Consider the following 18916-nt stretch of genomic DNA (forward strand, 5'->3'; position numbering starts at 1 on the left):
AAGACATAGAGCCAATTTAATATATTGGACTTTACTTTTGGCAATAAATTTAATCAAAAAGTGGTTATATTCTTTGCTTTGAAAAGAAAACATTCTTTTTTAAATGTGGTTTGGGAATATTCATAAAAATGATCTTCAACTGGGTTCATTAACAAAGAAAGGGAAAAAAACTCCTTTCATATTTAAGATAATAATTTATTTATTTCCATTACTATTTATGTAGAAGTGTCTTTTAAAGTAATGTTATGAATTTTGATTATATGTAAATAATTTGAGTGAAATTATGCATGAAATTGTAATATCTTTTGCATAACGTAACAAGAAATCTTTGAAGAGACGAAACTCTGCCGGAGAAATTAGATTAAAGGTGCAAATCTATTTAACATTGAGGTATCTCGCTAAACTGGCAAGACTATTAGTCGTTAAACTGGCGAGATATCGCCAAGCTAGCGGTGGGTTTTGGAGACTTATTTTTGTTGCCGAACTTGGCGAGAAATCGCCAAAAGTCGTCAAACTTGGTGACATTTTGGTCCAGTCCCTGTATCACTATATCTCATACCGTAGCTGAATAACTGTAATTTAACCATATGTGTAACTGTAACCGTATCCGGCGCTAAATATGTAATAATAACTTATTTGCCTTCCAGTAATATCGAGAAATGGAAATTGCTAGAGATTTTCAACGGCCGGGGAAATGCTATATAAGTCGGGGCATCAGTTCTGAGTTTTCTCAGTTCAGAGCCGGTTCTGGTTCGGTTTATTTTAACTTACGGCAAAGCACAAAGGGGCTATCTGCCTAAGGGGAGGGATTCCTTCGTGGAGGACTTTCTAACGGAATTTGGCTGGTATCTACGCTTATGAGGTATTTTCTCCCTCCTTTTTGCATACTTTCGTGGTGTAACGGTAACACACTCGACACGTATTCGAGAGCTACTGGTTCGAATACCGGTGAAGTTCTTGCTCCTTTTTCATGTATCCAGCATCAAAATAATCTAATGACTCTATACGTTACACATAGGGAAAAGCTACGAAGTATTGAGATATCTCCATAAGCGCTCTTAAGATGCGCTTTGCATTGCATTGTGTTTAACATTCATAGTAGATACTCAAATATAAGAAAAGTCAAATATAAGAATAGTCAGATACTCAAATATGAGAAAACATTTCAAAGACTTGTAATTTAGGAAACAGTAATAGACATATGCAACGCTGTCCGTTCGGTAGACATCGGAATATTTAGCGCCATAAAATACATTTGACGTTTTAATTTATTATACTTTTTCTAAATTAATTATACGGCAAAAAATCTTAAATCTGACTTACGCTTACTTTTAAATTTACTGGTTTTACATGGTAAAACAGTGACCTGGAGCTCAAACCTGGAGCTTCTAATGGAAAAGCACCATGAAAAATACTGCATGATTTCTGCCTTAAAAGATATACAATGTATGGTATTAGGTTTTGTTAATTACAATAAAGTACAAATATTTATGACAATTATCGGCTAGAAATGTTATGCATTTTAAATCATTATTAATTAGAAACGGCATTAAAAATTAAAGTCAATATTTTATTGGAGACCACTAAAATTAAACAAATGTTTCGGTAACCTAGTCAACTTTTCCTGTGTAATAATATGTGCCGTAAAGTAAAAGCGTTAGTTCAGTGGTGAAATTTAGCGGGCGTGTAAAGTAATTAAAAATCCGAGTTATTAAAAAATGCGTTTATTATTTTTAAATCATTTAGTTTCTAAAGCTATTACAGACTGATTAAACTTGAAATACGTATTAAAAATTTTACGCTTTGTCGAGGGGATCTGAAACCTGGTTCTTCGTGAGGCTGCATTAAAATAAATTAAAGAATTTATGTCTTACTTTTCTGAATTACATTTATATTTCTTTTTACCATCTCTGTATATATATCAATAAACGAAAACGACACGAAAACACAAGTTCTACAGGTCTAGCACCAAATAGCATATCACGGCACAATACACCAAACGCAAGATTTTGATTAGATTATTTAATTAATTATGGCAAAGCACACGAGATTTTGAATATCCAAATGCTCCATCCGCACAATATCTACTCGCAGAATTTAATTTTATAGCAAAAATAAAAGATTCTAGAAGTTAATATACAACGTGTCTAACTACTTTTATGGATGGCTCAAAAAAGGGCTTTGGGAATAATGCATGTATCTTCTACGAAATGTGAAACATAGTACCACAAGTTAACAGAATCAATTTAACAGTCAAGCTTAAGTAACAAATTATAACCTTTGCAATAACCGAATTCATTGAAATAAGAACACACAGAGTCACAATTCATTCCGCGGACAAGCAGCAATACAAGCAATATCCAACAACAAACAAATGTCTACAATATTGAAAGAAATATATTATAAGTTATTTTCTCGCACGTTCCTAGCGTGCCTTCGTGGTGTAGTGGTTCTGCACGCTGGGTCGGTATTCCATAGGTCCATGGTTCGATTCCCGGTGAAGGCCATTGCTCGTTTTTCATCTTGCCTGCTTCTAAAAAAATCATAATGTCTCTACAATATGATCTGCTTCAAAGTGGTCCAGAACTCCATATCACACGCACAGACGACTAAACAAGCACATAATAGGATGTTGTCAGACAAGTAGCATTAGATTCCAATGGCAACCTATATCAACAGAAGTCGTCAGTATCAGATTTCAATCTTCATCACAGGAACAACTTGACACCAATGATAGAATCACGCAGATCATCAGGTAGATTGTAAGATACTTATGTTCTACCCCTCAGTCAACCCTAATGCAGATCGCCTTAACTTCTCTACTATTATATAACAGAACATGCCTGTTGTTTCCTACATACGTTTTCAAAAAACCATATGACATTCAACGATTGTTATAGATGTGATGAAAGTGGCGCGTTAGATAATTATGGTTTTTTATAGTCCTTTGACACCTAATATGCACTGCAAAGAAAGAAACTCTTGCACACTTCAAAAATATATGCTCGGTAAATTTTTTCTTTGCAACAAAATTATAAACTTCATGGCAAAACTTACAGCCAGGGATCGTGAAGATTTGTGCCAAGCATAACATACTGAAAAATTTACCCATAACTCATATAACTAGATGCACTGTATGCGATATACTTTACCAGACATTAATAATTATTAAAAAAACGTCAAGTACTTATGAAGTAAATCGTGCAGACAATGGAACAAGTTTTCAGTTCTCCCAGATCTATAACAATGAAACCTAAAACAGTACATTCAAATGAGACAAGAACGTATACGATGCACTGTGTATCGATTATGTATTATGAAATCATTATGTTCTTTTGAATTCATAGATATGACATTTTTATTTTCATAAGCTTTAATGTATTATCATAATGTACCCGGATATATATTTAGTATGCATTTGTTTCCACGCCTTTAGTGCAGCAGTGTATATGTTACGGTGAAACACCGAAATCTGGAGAATGTCGACTTTCACCTGTGAATGTCAACATTCACATAGTCTCTTGGTGTATGTCCGAAATATTTTCCAAATACACTTATTTCTGACTTACACCGGTCAATGTCGACATTCACCATGTACTAATGGTGAATGTTGAACATATAACAATATTATATTTTCTTCTCCGTAATTCAGTCGCGAATAAACGCACTTGAGACTTGAAATAAGAACTTAAGAACATGAGAACCTAAAACACACAATACATTCAAAATGAGAAAGGAAAATAATAGAAGTTAAAAACTTACTTAATTATACTATACGTTCTAAATGAGAAAATAAAATAACAGTAATAAAAAACTTACTAAATTATGTGATTCAAAACTTATTTATTGCAACAACTTAAACTATTATGGCACTTTATGACCTCTCTTTTCGACTTTCACCACAGCATATCTGTGATTGTCGACATACACCGGTGAGGGTCCGAATATACAAGAATGTAGAGAAATATTCGGTCTTTCACCGACGTATACTGGTGTGCAAAAATTAAGGACCAGACGGTTTTTTTCAATATAACTTTGTACAAAAGCTTTCCAAATCAACACATTTAATACCGTGAGATCCCCAATACGTAAGGACATGAGTAATGTAAGCAACACTTACTAAAAGAGAAATCAGAGGGATAAAAAGAAGCTTTATTGAAAAAGTAGCATGGAGCGCAATGCGACTGAAGGCCGAAACGTTACTGTGATGGGTGTCCAGCAAGAAACATCCGGTCTTTAATAGGGGATATGATCTCCCCTGACTGCTAGGCAGGTTTCACAGCGTCTGCCCATGTTGAGAATGAGGGTGTCAATGAGTTGTTGAGGCATTGCTGCCCATTCGTCTTGCAGCGCCAATCGAAGCTCCGGAATCGTTACTGGTGGTAAGGTACGAGCAGCCAAGCGTCTTCCTAGAAACTCCCATACATGCTCGATGGGATTGAGATCCGGAGATCGTGCCGGCCAATCCATACGTTCAATATGCTCACTCTCTAAGAGTTGTTCGGCAGCTACTGTGCGATGACATGGTGCATTGTCCTCCATGAAAAGGAACTGCGGACCCATTGCGCCTCTAAAAAGACGCACATATGGAAGAAGAATCTCGTTACAATAACAGGTCCCGTTGACTGAACCTGCGTCGAAGATGTGAAGGTCTGTACGACTACCAAGCATGATGCCTCCCCAAACGAGAACACCGCCAACTCCATACCTGTCCCTTTCAATGATGTTCGAGGGATGATTGCGTCTTTCCCGCTCTCTCCAGATGAGTATGCGATGAGAATCGCTACTCAGACTGAATCTGCTCTCATCTGTAAAGAATACTCGTTCCCATTCATTGTCTCTCCAATTCCGGTGTTCCCGGCACCACAGAGAACACCTTCTCCGATGGGCAGGCGTTAGAGGTACACACCGTACAGGGCGTCGTGGAAACAGACCACCACCGTGCAGTCTTCTGGCCACGGTAAAACCCGATATCGGTCATCCAGTAGCCTGTGTCGTTTGTCTAGCGATTTCTCCCGCTGTCTGCCGCCTGTTTCTTCTGGCCTGTAAGGCAATATACCGGTCATCTGCGGGTGTGGTTCCTCGTGGACGACCTCTACTAAACCCCCGGATAGCTGTTCCTGTAGTTTGAAATTGTCTCCAAAGTCGTGAAACGATGCTGTGAGCAATTCCGAACTCTGCAGCCACACTTATCACACTGCGGCCTTCCTCCAACTTCCCAATGATTCGACCTCGAGTAAAATCATCCAGATGTCGTCTAACAGATTGATTATTCGCCCTTTCTCGCTGAGGCAGCAACTCGGTGTGATTTTAACTGCTATACGGCGTGCAATCTATTTGCCAGAAATACTGATCTTACACCGACAACATGCTTTATACTACTCAGACACTCCCCCATTACGTCTACCTGCATATCTGCGCTTGTGCTACCGTACATCACCTTACTTAATCTCCTGATTGGCCTTTCTGTCCGCTCTGCCTCTTCGTTCAGCTGATATGCTAATTTTTCGACTTCGTCCTTAATTTTTGCACACTAGTGTATTTGGTGAATGTTGATATTCTCCGGTGAAAGTCGACATTCTCCAATTTCGGTCTTTCACGGTAACATATGTTTACGGACATAGTTCTGATTAAATAATCGTATATTCCAGGTATTCTATTACATTATCCTTGCTTTACAATAAAAGTAATGTGGCAAGACTGTATCCAGATGTCTTTAACATCTACTTATTCATTTCTACAAAAGCGGAAAATACATTTGGATATGGTCATCAAATGATTTCATATTTAAGAATCCGTTGAATGAATTATTTATTACGTTTTACTTTCCAAATTTCTGTTCAGGGCTAAAAAGTATAAATATTTTATTACAATTAGTCTTAAGTAGCCGTAGGACAGCAGCCTACAGAATGAAAATTTCCTAATTTTAAGTGATTCGTGCCGGTAGTTTGCATTTTATATTTATATATGATGCACTTGGACTTTTTTTCATAGGTTTCATTACAAATGTTTCGCTTTAAATGAAAATTTTAAGTTGCTTTTATACATCACCTGAAAGGAATTTTTACCACATTGTTCTCTCCAGGCTTCGAGTAGTCATTTAGAAGGCGGAAGCGAGCAAGTAGCAATTTGTAGCAATCTTGCTTTTAAGCAAGAAGAAAGGAGATGAGGACTTTGGCGAACGCCGTTTCCTCCAGTCCGTGAGAAAAACTCCCAAAAGCTAAGCGAGCAAGTATTACTTCGCCGCTGTAAACACATCAGTTTTTCTTGCAGTTACGTAGTATGTACCTTTCAGAAAAATTTTAAAAACAGATTACAATGTTACAAAATCCAATCCCCAATAAATAAGAAAGAAAAGCGTCAATGTACATCTTTCCATGACCTCTTCTCGTGAACTCAACGAGCCAAGCAAAAAAGTGCAGAATAATTGATCTGCCTGTAAAAGAAGTCCAAGTCTCTTTTCGTCGTCACATTCGGTCGAAAAGTAAATAAAGAATGGAAGGGAGATAGGAAAAAAGGGAAAAAGTATAATCTCTCTCTCTTTTCAACAGGTGCGTTTTCTGCTAGCGATGACGTCAGATTCGAGATCTAGACCGTAAACAGAGAAAAGAAAAAGAACAGATTCTTTTCATCATCAGGGAACGTCTTGGCGGGAAATCATTAGACAAAGAACTCTTCTCATCGTCAGCTGTCAGTGACAATTCAAAAGAAGTTGATGGGGAGTCTACGATTTCCTCAGAGCTTTTCATGAAGGTTACACCTGTTCCAGATCGGTAACCTTCGAGATATTTAGAGGAAATGTTTTCGAAAAATTGACGCAAATTTGTCAGCCACTTTGAAATATAGTTTAACACATTTATGAGGTTACACTTGATTTGGTAATGCTATTATTAGTCCGAAGCGTTTTATCGCTCTGTTTGAGAACCATGACAAGTCTTGAGAAAATTAAAATAACTTTTTTATTTAAACAGAGTTTAAACATATTTTTCTACAATTCGTGGTAAACCAGTCCTGTAATAAACCGAATATATTTTGTGCTATTTAATTTTCTATAGTCCAAAACGCCATGCTCAGGAGGCTGCAGATTATTTTTGTTTCGGCAGAATACTATAGGCCTAGCGTACGGCATACGTATAGAGATTATAATTTTATTCTTTAGTATTTCCGCAAGATGTTCTATTACTTTTTCCTTGACCGTATTATAGCGCTAGATTTTGTTTCGGCAGGAAGTGTTGATTTCAAGTTTCTGTTGTGTGATTTCACATCTGAATCAACCTGAAACCTCATCACATAAAACTGAAAATTTTTTTACAAACTGCTTCAGCTTGTCCGTGTTCAATTTCTTCAAGTCTAAAGCCGGCGTCTGTACTTCTTTTTGAACCGCTTATTCATTTTCAATTACATAATGGCTTCATGAAAATTACGTTTCGCCGCCGCAGCTTTTAAGAAGTCTATTCCCAATATTACATTAGCCTGTAGAATTTCCACTTCAAAGAAAAGTACTTTCTCGTGTTCATTTTTCAGATGCACTAGTACGATTATTCCCTATACATTCACACTGTTTGCCTTTGACGGCGTTCGCTCTTGTTCCACCGATTCCGAACAATCTATATCATTTAAAGTTTTTCCTAAAAAATCTTTCTGCCAAAAAATACTTTACACCCTAGTTCGAAAACGCAGCTGCGGTATATTATTTATTGTTTAACAGAATTTGTATCACTGGAAGGGACAAAACTTTTATCAACACTGTTTTTAAATGAATGTCCAAAGGTATTTAATTCTCTCCGGGGTTAATATACCGTCTGTATTTCGGTACCCCTAACAAGTTTAAAATCTTAGTACCTTCCAGCAGTTTCCTTTTTTTGCGATTTAGTAAGTGGGGACTGCCAAAATAAATCGCAAGTCCATTAGCAAGTACTCCATTCCCCGTTATCGAAACGCCTCCTGCCGTCAAACCTAGGCTTCCTTCCGCAACAGATCTATGAAAATACTCGCTCTATCTCTGCTCATATATTGCTGTAAGAGTATTAATGACACTCGCCATTTTCGAACTTCACCGCTAGCTCAAATAACTGTTCTGGAGTACTGGGGTTTTCTAATTTAACAAAATCCTGGATTTGAGGCAATCTAGGCAATTATTTTGGATAACATTTGCATCGGGCCTTTTGCCATAGAATAAGTTCACTATGTTTATTTTCCTCAATATAGACTCGCTCAACTCTAACTTGAGTCTGATATCTATCAAACGATTCCGCTTCAATTTCGTGCTAGTTTGACCACGGAAATGCTTTTAAAAGAGTGATTTAAATACTTAGAACGTAAAATTCTAAATGCCTGGTTAACCTAACAAAAAATTACCGATGCCTTTATAACTATATACTATACAACTCAATATACTGTATCCTATAGAACTCCGTATCCTCGAAGAGCGGCGATTGCTCGAGAACTTTTGTAATTCAGAAACTGAGAAAATTAGAGAATGTAACTCCCTACTGTTCCAAAACTGTCACTACCAAATTTCTACTACCGAATATAATGGTTGGTTTAAACGAAGTTTTCAAACAAAAGTAGTGTATAGAAAGAACACAAAAACCTTCCATTGGAATTCCTGATGTCGGTGGAGCCTGCAGTCTTGGGAAGGATGCAGACTTGTTGCTTTGTCTTGTGACATGATCCATAATTTCCTCAGGTATCACTCATAGAATTACACTTATGGGTTATTCATAGGGTTACACCAACAAATGCTATTTTAGTCTAATAACTCTAAAAGACGGGAAGCGAATTACCGCTATGTCTGACAACAATCGCAAGTCTTGAGAAGGTTAAAATAGCCTTCCTATTTAGACATAAGTTACAATATAATGGTCTTGTGCTACAATTTCCACAAACCGTGGTGATATAAAATAAAATAGAAAAGTCCAAAATTAAATCAAATGTTGAGTCAACGATTACATAATTGAATACTACTAGAACCTGGCTTACTAATACCATAGGAGTGTTAGTATTATAAAGTGTCGGCTGTAAGAAATCGCAACGCAGAATAATTGTAACTCATTAGACCTGACAGAAACTAGCCATGTAGCGCACATGCGATGCTCGATTACGCAGCCTCACACAGAAATACCTCAGTTTCTCGCCACTCATTTGCCTTCTGGTGAGTAATACAAAAAGGATAAGTTATAGTAAAGACTGAAATTATATATATGTAGTTAACTAACATATGATTCCCTTGCACGGTGACGTTTCAAGGTACGAACAAACTAGACGTTCGCCGGGAACGTCAAAATGACACTAAGAATATGTAGGTTAGTTTTATCATATCTGTGGTGGTTACCTATATATCTATGAGTAGAAGGAAACTCTCCTTTTCTATCTTTACCTAATATAGTGCTGTTGCAGTGATATCTACAACTTATCAGTCCCTTACCTATAACTATTGTTTTCTCTTTGCCGTATAAACATTACAAATCCGACCACCGTGTAAGGGTGTGCATTTGAATATTCTTGATTTGGCGAATACTGGCTGAAGATTTCAGTTTAAATGGACGGTATTTTGATACATTATATAAGTAAAAACAGATCCTATTTGTGGGTTTTCAGCTTTTGATAGACGATTTTATACAGGACAGGCAGCAAAGAATTTACATCTAAACGGATATATTAATTTTCACAGTAATTTATATATATATATATATATATATATATATATATATATATGTATATATGTATATGTGTGTGTATGTGTAAGATAAAAATATGTAAATTTGAAAAGCCTCTTAATTGCTCATTTTTAATTTAGGAACTTCATCTTTAGAAATAACTTTCTCGAAATTACGTCATATCTGAAATCTAATTCCGCATTATGTCACCTTAAATTTTAGCATTGCCCATAGTTTCAGCCAATGAGATTAATGAAAAATTTTACTATAAATACCATTCTAATCCAAGTACCTTACCTCTTTCTCTGTCTACGCTTGCTAGCTAAAGAACGTCTTTTGCTTCTCTGCTTCTGTTATAATAAAAATATAATGCGTGATCTTCAAAATTGTGGAGTGCAAATTGGCTCCTTTATGATGTTCCATGCCATAAGGCAATCAACATCTAATAAAGAGATATTTGGATTATCAAGTGATTTTGTGATTCTTCAAAAGCTCTCCCCATCTTCTTCTACGTAATTAATATTTTCAGTAATCTTCTAACTTCAATCCACTCGCGACTGTGATATAATGTCCTCCCTAGTCAAGCACTCATCTCATAACAAATTACTGCAAGGAACTAAATTATAACATCACACACACATTTTTTTTTATCTTACACATATATGCAAGATAAAAAAAATGTAGATCAAAGTTATAATTTAAACTAGCAATACCCTCTAAATTCACACTCTCTATTCTAAAAGTAATCATGCCTTTTCTGCACTGTGTCATTTCTAGATCACTCCATATCATATGACTTGCATAACACTGATACTTAGCGAATTCGGAACTTAAACCAAAACTTTCTCTTTATAGGCTGCCATATTGAATAATTGCGCACATTTGCTTCCGCCTCTGCTCACGTTAAGACGCTGACTTGTTGCTCTCTTCCTATCGCAACAGCATCAAAAACTGTAAATGTTCTTGAATAGGCACGATTAGAGAGGAAAGTAAATTGTGGTTGCAAATGCCAGATGAAATAAAGTTGAATATTTAATCTTCCTCGGCTACCAAGTTTGCTTTTCATTATGGATCAACATTCTACGCAATCAAAATTGGTGATGTTCATTACAGATTATATGCTTTCTAAGTGCTACGCCATCAATATTACTTACTCAGTTTACTTCAGTGACGAAATGCCATGTTTCTTTATTTTTTGTTGATAAAGACTAAAGTTGTACCAGCACGAAATTATGAAGTTTCCAGAAAGATAGCAGAAAGGTCATCGAACAGAAAGGAAGATATTCATCTGATTAAAGTTCCTTTCTTATATGGAAACAAGCTGAGTTTTATTTCACACTAAATAACTGAAATTACTTTTTTATCAAGCTGATAAATTTTTATTTAATAAATGCAGCGTGAATAAAGAGAAAAGGATTTGTAATTTTTTTCATTGTAATAAATTTCCACATTCAAAACACTCTGATTTAGAACATTCAATATTTCCTTTTTTTCTGTGCAGTATGTGACGCATAGCCGTTTTTACTACTTTCCCATCTGAGTGTACTTGTCGTTGCTTATGTCCTGAAAAGTGCTTGGCGATGGGTGATAATCTATACCAAGTTTTGAGCAATAGAAGCAATGAAAATCAATAGGGGATTCATTATCAAAAATATCAAATAATCAAAAATATCAAAAATAATTTTTTAACATCGCATCGTTATTCTGAAAAATAGCAAACGGACTGTGAGTAACTATTAGAAGAGAAATGGAGCCGTATCTATGTACACGTCATTAATCTGTTCCAGGTCTTTGGAATTATATCAAACTTGGCGTATATCAAATGAAATTTTCAAGTAAGAACAAAAGGGAAAATAATTAATCCTTTCTTATAAAGAAATCCTACTGTCATTATTATAACACTATTTAATGCTGTAAAATACAAAAGCAATGGGTGAAATATGCGACACAAATGAATAAAATACTGCGTATTATGATGCGGTTCGTAAATGTTTTTCGTTTATCCAGATTAAAAGAAATTTCTCAGCATGCTTCAATATCTCTGATCGTTGTTTGGTAATCGAGTTCAGCCCACTTCACGGTGTTAACCGATTTCATAGCGCCTTTGTTTTTTTTACAATCACAGTCTTGGCATAAAGCATCAATAGCCAAATTCCGGATATGCACATCATCTTCGTATTTTTCAACAATCTCTTATTTTCAGCTGCATCGTGATATAATCCTAAAAATTTTCTTCGGTGCTTGACTCTTCTCTTTGACTTTCTTAAGATTCTTTGTTAACGAATTTACAAAATACTTACTCAAAGAAAAAAACGCAAAATCACGTAAATATTCACAGTTATATAGCGCGTGCTGTATGCTGAATAGTAGTAAAAAAACATACTAAAGTAAAAGGGCAGTCGTAGCAATATTTTAAAAGAGGGAAACAAGAGTAGTGCACGCAGGGGTGATTCACTAAAGCTCAAGTAGTACTCCAAACAAATATCGTATACCAAACAAAAGTTTTCGCCTCCAAACAGGACGTACACCAGGTTGGACGTATTTCAAAAGTGCACGTATGTTTTCTTATGGTAGGAAACTCTTGGCGTCACCTTCACAAGTCATCTCTAGTTCACTAATATATGCAAAGGAAGACGGAAAAATTAAAGCGAGAGTCGAATGTGTATTGGCCCAAATTCGAGTTAGGGAGTAACCAATAAATAGAGTAAAGTAAGAGTAAATATAGCTTACCTTTTCAAAGAAAAGCTACTGAAAATGTTCACCCTTCTACGATCGGGTTTTCAAAGTTTTAAACAGATTTTAACAAGTAACTCTGTTTCCGAAATGTTGAATATTTCTTATCTTACGGTGTTTTGCCCTTCTCTAACATTTTTAAATTTAATTCGTAGACACCGTCTTTTTCCGACTTTCCTCATTATTTCAAACGGCCTCAGACCTTATCTGCCCCAAGATTTTACGTAACTCTAGTTAGATTCCATGGTGTAAAGACACAATCTGATTAAGATCTACATGTTCTGAGGACAGTTGTGGTTCGCTGATGACAGCGATGCTTAATGTTTCTATAACAGGTTAACAGATCGCGTTTAGAAGTTAAAGTTACGAGACTCAAGAAACACAGCTCCGGTCGCTATTTTAGGATACTTTGAAACAATTTTACTGAAAATTTGATTGAAATATAATTTAATTTTTTTTAATATGAATAACTATACAAACAATGATAATGAAAATTATAGTGGGGTATAAGAAACACGTCTGGAATTTGTTAACTGGCCAACAATCCCAGAAAATTTTAATATTCAGAAACATTTCAGAATATCTCTTAAAATTTGTACTGTGATTAAATTATTATACTAATTACGAACAATAACTTCCGAGATACAAATAATTTTATTCATTTTCCTTTTTTTATTAGACAATATTTAGTTAATAAACTATTTTTGCTCAGCTAGCAAGACACATATTATTCTTTTATGCGAAGTCTGCTCGTTAATAAAATATTACTTCGAGAGCTAGAGAAATTTTTAAGAAAAAAAATTCTTCCTTTAAACTTTGAAGGGGAGTAAAATACTTAACTTTTTTATTTTTTCTCTTGCAAGTGTAGAAAAAGTTGCAATAAGTTGAAAAAAAAAGCTCTCCGGATAACTACCGTTACTAAATTTTTTGCATCCACTGTTTCAATCCTTTTTGACATCGACTGTTTTAAAAAAGAAGAAGAAGAAGTAAATAAATAAATTAAAGAAGCACCATATAAGTTTTCGACTTTAAAAGATTTCTTATTTCCACATCCTGTTTGTTGCCAGAAGGAAAATGCTAAATTACACCCACGAGACGACCAGCCAATAGTTTTATTACCGTATCGCGAAGCTAAGAGAAACGCAATCGGAATAAGCACAGGAATTTTATTAGTCTGTTTGCTGGAAGACGAATTTTACGACATGTGGCAATGTGTGATAAGTGTAATAATTCTGCTTGTTTTGACAGATGTAGAACTAAACTTTGCATGATAATCAAGTGAAACCGCATGACCTCTTTGTTGTAATACATGTTACGTAAATATTTGTGCAACTCCCAATCATAAAGATTGCATTTTATGATGTAACTGATCTAAATGATTATTATGTGATACCAAGAGTCTACAAATCCTCCATAAACGGAGAAGAATTAAGAGAAACAAGATGCTGAGACATATAATACAATATATGCATGAAACAAAAAGATAAGCACCTCTTCAGTTACTTCTTCCTAGCATTTAATATTCAAACTGAAAGAACAGAGTTTCAGATAAAGTCCTTGTGCCACAAATTTGCAACAAATCCTGTTCAGGAGTTGTGAAGTGATAGAATTCAGAACTACAGCTTTATGAATGCTGGGAAAAGTGAACAATTCACAAATGCAACTTTTTTAAGACGGTAGGTTTAACAGTTAGAAAATAAATCATTACTCGTAGTTCTAATTAACAATTAAATACTAATTTAGGTCTTTTTCGAAAGATGTCGTTCTTTCTGCGTACAAATCAATGCCACAGACTCAGAATGAATCCAGTAAATAAGAGAGTTTTCTGAAATGAATTAGTTGCACACATTTTAGAAAACAAGTTGTAGAGACATTAGGATTTTTTATTTGGAAGCAGGAAAGATGAAAAATTAGTAAACGTCTCCGACGGGAATCGAACCACGGATCTCTGGAATACAGGTCCAGCGTGCAGAACCAATACACCACGAAGGCACGCAAGGAAAATGGGAGAAATACCTTGTAAAGTGACATTAAGAGGGGAATCCGAAACCTTCCAATTACGGTCTAACACTTAGAAGTAGGAACTGCGTTATAATTTTAGAATTGTTTTTAAAAATGTTCAAAAAATTCAAGCAAGTAAGAAATAATAAAAATATGAAACGAATCTGTGCCAATTATGTAACATAAGGCATGAGCTACGTCTTTTATTAATTACAATAAAGCTACAAATATTCACATATACATCCTGAATTAAATATGTATACAATTGTATACATCCTGAATTAAATATGTTTTAAAACATATCAATTGAATCAAGTTTTAAAAGCAAAATAATAATTTAAATTAGTAACTATTATATTTATATTGGTTTTAAATCATTCAGCTTACTAAAAAAACTCGGAATTTGGAACTTGGAAATATATAATTGGTATTTAACTGATTAAGCTTTAACCAATATTGTGGAATACTGCGCTAAGGCGGTGGCAGTTAATTAGTTTTTAAGTGTGCAAGCACGCCGCCGTTCAGGAGGAAAAAAAAATTGGCCAAGCATATGCCACTACCTAGTGGCACGGTTCAACTTGCTAATTAATGACGGATTATTTAAATAGAAAAAATTTTTTTGTAATCTTCATCCATTAGTTTCAGCAACAGATTGTATGTACGGATTTTATTTTGATTTATTTTTTCGTAATTTTACACGTTCACTGGAAAGAGAAATGTACATAAAAATTATTATTCATAAGCTAGAGCTGAAAGTTTCAAAAAGCCAGACATGAGATTAAACTTCATAAGTATTAATTTGAGCGAGATAATACCCGATTATTCTTGCACTATTTAAATAATTTAGAAGTTATTAGCATTACGTAAAATTAAATAATACGTATGTGGGCATCTCTTGTAACAAAATGCAGTACCTTAAAAGTCCTTAAGTGGATAAGTGTTACTTTCATTAAATTTCACCCTTCGCCTCATTCGAATTTCTTTTTTTTTTCGGGGGGGGTTATTTGTTTGTATTTTTTAGTACTTATATTCATTTAAATTTCGGTATTTATATAAATACAGTTCAAATGTATTGGGTTCCCAAAAGAACATTAAGTTCACCTTACTTAAATCAACAAATTGAAACAAGTCTTAGAATAATGAAGTAACGAGTCAAGCTGAAACCACTCAAGGAAAGCATGAGGCAATAGAATTTTGCAACTTTATGACTTCTACCACTGATGGGCTCACAAGAGTGACATGTAGGATGTATTTTTATAATAGAACTTTAACTGTATTATATCTTAATCTTTAGAGACAATTTGTTAACAAAGAAAATATTGAAATGGATCCTGATGCTGCAGTTTCATTTTTACAATTAATTGAGACTAGTGAAAACAGTGTTCGAGAGTTACCAAGTAAGATCTTTTTTGTCCTCCTTTTCACAAGAACATCCAGTTCCAACCACGCCAAATTAATGGCATTTCCCGACGCGAAGAAACATTAAAAACGTTAGACCAAGTATCTCAAGTATTAGTTTTTGAAAAGAAACTCTATTGAGAAATGAAGAAATGTAAAAATAAAATCCTCTGAGAGTACTAATGTAATGATGCCTCTGTGCGGAGATACCTGAATAACGTAACGCGAAAGAAATGGCAAGTACACTAAAATTGCCACATCAGCTGTGTAAAAAAGCAAGCCCTGTTGGGACATTGAGACACAATTTCCCTGATTTACTGCAATTTTGAAAATGACTAGAGAACTGTGTATGCCAAAACATTCATAAGATATCTTTCGTACGATTTAAAGCTGCGCAATTATTCTCTGTCTCTGCATACGTATTCGTGTTCTGCGTAGAGTTCCTCGTTATAAGGCATATATGGTGCAAGATTAAACGTATATTCACTCGGCTGTACTTAGAGAATTACAGAAACCAAACAAGATGATTTAACGAGCAACACATTAAGAGATTATATTCTGATCTCAAATACGCGTGGAATTTTAAAACTACTTGGTTAATTTTAATAAACACTCGAGGGTATTTAATAATGGAGGTGTACTTTTGTAAAGGATTTCTTTTTAATGTAACTGACTAGTATTTGAGCTATGTATGAAAACCCCCACAGCAGCGAGCGCGGTAGCTGAAATTCAAACACAGATTTTAATACCAGTTTTCCGTATTTGCATCCATTCAAGTATTGTTGGGTTTTGACATTAATACATTCGCTACTGACGTAAAAAAGGACCAGTTTCCCATCAATTGATAGTATATGTTTGAACAGTAATACCCAAAATCAATTGCAATATCAGAATTAATGATTTTTTAAATCACAAATATGATTTTTAACATTATATTAACAATTCCAATATTAAAATTTTTAAATTATATAAGCAACAAATCAGATTCTGAGACACATGGAACAAATATGAATTATAGCTTCTTAGAAACCACTACTTAATACGTGTGCAGTCCCTATGGGCTACACCAAGAGGTCTACCGCAAAGGGTCTACGGCTCTACCACGATCCCTTGGTATGGTTTGGTTTATTTGAATTACGGGAAAGCCTTCGAGGGCTATTTGTCTTAAAGCATGGATGCCTTCGTGGAGGACCTTTTAAGACAAACTGGCTCGTACACATGTCACACATGGAAAAAAAAACCATAAAACGCCCTGAAGCCAGTCCTTCGCCAGGATTCGAGCGACGGAAGGAACAAAAATCTTCAGCGACTCTACCGTTCGACCGCTTGTGGGCTGTTTACAGCTGTCTCACATATGATCCTGTGGATACGTTGGTTTGTTTGAACAAACCTCAAGGCTGATATATAAGCCAGTTTATAACAAACATGTTAAAGATGCATTGTTTTACACATTCAGAAACATATCTTTTTCAATCAAATCTTATTGTATTTATAATTAAACCCTTTATTAGAAGAAAGTAAGTCATTCATTAAAGATTTTGTAAGCAGATGAAAATTCAAAAACTGTTAAAAACGGCTGCTTTGCGAGGTGGGTAAAATAATCATAAATTGATGATTACAATAAGCATGTTTAGTGGTTTTTGAAAAACACGAGATAGCTAACTCGTAAAGGAGCGAGAACGTCATGGTAGACATTCTAAGAATTTGGTTTCATTTTATTTGCTTACGGCGAAGCACTCAAGGGCTATTTTCCTAAAGGAAGGGTTGCTTTCATGAAGGAATTTCTAAGGAAAGCTGACTCGTATACACGTTACACATGAAGAAAACTAAGAAAACATCTATACAGCTAGCACTTTCTCTGGAATTCGAACCAGGGCAGAACTACCACTTTTTATCCGCTTTACTACTCAGCCGCTGGTGGATCCAGACAAAAAAACTGAAGGAAACACGTTCCTGTTCCCGGAATGAGAGGGAAAAAAAAAGAAAACTCCATGCAGTTGCCGCATTTGTCGGTTTTACCCATTCGGCAATAGCGAGGCGCTCAAATGCAATGACCATAGTTCAAACCTAATTACTGAATATATTATAAATTAAATGTATTTTAAATTAGGACAACAGAAAATATTATTAAAACCAAAACAAAGATTTAAATTAAAAGGAAGACTACCTCTGCTGTTTCTAGATTGCTCAGACTGTTAACAAAGCACCTACACTACGAAAGATTAACAATATGATGCTTTGTGCAATTGCAACAATTACCAGATGCATGGATGATAAAAGCCATACTCCATATTTGAAAGAAATCGTGCGCATGCTCAAAATGTGAGTTTTCTTTTTTTCCTACCGTATTTTATTTTATTTGACGGATTCTAGATTGGAAGACAGCATTATTCTTTCTGGTTGTGAAAACAGTTTCGTTTTTCTTCGAGACTTAATCGCAGTTTCGTAGTCGTGATCACCCACGTATTTGCTCAAACTTTTTCTAAAGACGAGCGATTAAACGTTTTTAATTTTATAACATAATACAGTTTATTAAAATGTTGTTTAATATAGTTTTTTAGAATAAAAGTTTAAAAAATATGCAGGAATATATATATAATATGAAGTTCAAAAACATGCATTTAATTTTATGAAGAAATGTATATAAATTACCCATTTCATTGAGAATACCACCTTAATGCGATATTAAATGTTAATTAATGGAATTAATAATTATTTTAGATGTATTACAAAAACTTTAAGTTGCTAAAATAGATATTGGGACACATTATGTCTTACTGGAGATGGGAAATAAAAGAAATTACTGAAATTAATGAAAATTCAAGAATTTCCACCCGGCCCCCACGAAGAAACGATCATCTACACTGAATGAGAAAAATTGGTTTCATGCATTTTATTCAACACAGCGCGGAAAAAACACACTAGCATCTGACTTTTCAAAAATTGTTCCACGAATTTTAAGAAAAAAATTTTGCAAGAAAAATGCAATCCAAAAAGTACGAAACGTCCAAAAAGTTAAAACACAGGTATAGATGTAAATTGTAAATCAGAATCGAATTATAAATGGATGTTTTATAAAACTGTTTTTCCAATGCTTTATTTTGCAATACCCCTGCTCTTTCAGC

General features: G+C 34.8%; 1 protein-coding gene across 1 annotated transcript in view; it reads right to left on the reverse strand.

Annotated features, from left to right (window-relative positions):
- The window catches only part of LOC118192153 (dual specificity calcium/calmodulin-dependent 3',5'-cyclic nucleotide phosphodiesterase 1-like), a 621234-nt gene that overhangs the window by 558440 nt on the left and 43878 nt on the right, over nucleotides 1-18916 (reverse strand). The gene's annotated exons all lie outside the window — the stretch shown is intronic.

The sequence above is a fragment of the Stegodyphus dumicola genome, chromosome 7 (assembly GCF_044657685.1).
Source record: "Stegodyphus dumicola isolate Sdum_Otavi_A_Nest chromosome 7, ASM4465768v1".
Taxonomy (NCBI): Eukaryota; Metazoa; Arthropoda; class Arachnida; order Araneae; family Eresidae; genus Stegodyphus; species Stegodyphus dumicola.